The 1,831-nt window shown below is 37.7% G+C and overlaps 1 long non-coding RNA gene across 1 annotated transcript in view; it reads left to right on the top strand.

Annotated features, from left to right (window-relative positions):
• Positions 1-662: 662 nt before the first annotated feature.
• The window catches only part of LOC103138181 (uncharacterized), a 14,042-nt gene continuing 12,873 nt past the window's right edge, over positions 663-1,831 (top strand). The window contains exon 1 of the long non-coding RNA XR_476245.2: positions 663-781. This is a non-coding gene — a long non-coding RNA (uncharacterized LOC103138181). The remainder of the gene's footprint in view (positions 782-1,831) is intronic.

The raw sequence follows: 1,831 nt of genomic DNA, 5'->3' as shown, positions 1-1,831 counted from the left end.
AGGTTCATTTAAGTTCATCGTCACAAAAACTATTTCAGAAAGTTAATGTTGGTACATCTAGGTAGAAGGTGAGGATTTTTAAGTTAGAATTTTAAGAGAACATTTTTAAGTAAAAGTGTGATTTTGAGGAATATTCTGTACATTTTTAGCCAAATTATATTTTACTGAATTTCAACCAAGGTTTAAAAAGGAAATACAAATTAGTAGAAAACCTAAACAGTTAACATAGTATGTGTAACTGGGTTAAATGCTCGTTTTACACACCAAAAGAAATGACAACGTATTATTTAAACTTCATCCAGAACACAACACACATTACATGTTTACCTAATTGAATATATTAAACTTTCAAAAATAAAAGTTCCAGAGAGTCATTTTCAGAGTTCAAGAAGTGAGCTTACTGCTTCTCCGTCACAGTTTCAGCGCCATCATTGCACAAACCGAAATGCTGTTTTGTGTCCTGACTGTCCTAATTCAGCTCACCTGTGGAGAGATGAAGGGCGCGCTGCCGTTAGCCCCGCCCACAACCTGAACGCTGTCGTTCAGCTTGTGGGCGGGGCTAACACTGGTCACCCGGCATGCAGAACCGGAAAAGATGGGTAGACAATGCATTTACCTTGCACTTTGAACTGCCTTGTTGCTGAAAATGTGCTAAATAAATACAGTCACCTTACCTAAATTACCTAGTTACCAGTCAGGATGGTCTTTGGTTCTTTAATGGTGGGAGAAACTTTGGACTCAAGTAAACACCTTAGCTGTCTTCAATCTACAAGATGATTTGGTGAGCATAGCTTCATATTTGCGCAGTTTGATTGTATCCATGCACTTTATGTTTGAAAAATGTTCTGTTTATCAGAGAAATCCTTTGGCTCAGTGGATTGTTTTCATAATAAGCAGATAAAACCAAGAGAACAGAAGAAATCACATTGATTCCTCACTGTAGTGATGACAGTGGGGCTGTAATCCACAGAGATAATAGGAATCGCTCTCCTCATACATACATAATGTCTTTAGAGGGTAGAGGGTCTGCTGTGGTAATACTGTTTTACCTCTAAATTGACTGAGGAGAAGGTACGCTTTTTCAGAACCAATTCCTTGTCATTGTTAGTGCTGCAGTGCAAGAGAAGAGAAGAAAATGGTTGTTACTCATAGAGCTATTAGCAGATTTTCATCTGAACTTCAGTCAATTCAATTAGAAGAGAAGAATTACTGTCTTATGGATCAGGCCTCCTATCACTGCAGCCCTGCTAAGCTGGCTCAGTTTGGAGTCTGGTTCCCAGTTGGCAGATTACCGAGATTTCCGAAGCTCTTAAACTAATAAATCTCATACGGAACCTTCTTTTTCCCCTCACTCTGCTTACTATCAAAGAGCAATGTTGAAAACATCCAGAGAGCTGCTCCTCTTCTAATTTCTTAATGGCTGCAGTCTGGTTGATGTGCTGTCTTAAAGCCTGGTCTGTATTCAGATGCAGAAAAATCACCCAAGACTCAACTGGAAAGGAAAGTTGTGCTGTGTTTGATAACAGAGTTCTCAGATATTTTGGTCTGATTCATTTTAATTCATTGAGAGCATAACATTTTTTTTACACTTATATGTTATTAACCATAACTTACATAATTATTATTATTATTATTAACTGAAGTTAACATTGTTCATAATTACAAAAAGGTGATGTGAAACATATTTAAGTCCAAAGGATGATTTATTTTGGAAAGAGGAAGTCTTTTATTTTGAAGAGCTCAACAGGATGTGGTTCTGTCTCTATCTTGCCTTCTGTTGATTTTGGTTGCTAGGATACGGACCGCTGTGATTGCTGTTATCCACTGTCGC

This window comes from Poecilia formosa, unplaced genomic scaffold, assembly GCF_000485575.1.
Source record: "Poecilia formosa unplaced genomic scaffold, Poecilia_formosa-5.1.2 Scaffold47, whole genome shotgun sequence".
Lineage (NCBI taxonomy): Eukaryota > Metazoa > Chordata > Actinopteri > Cyprinodontiformes > Poeciliidae > Poecilia > Poecilia formosa.
This window is presented reverse-complemented; position numbering and strand designations above follow the sequence as displayed.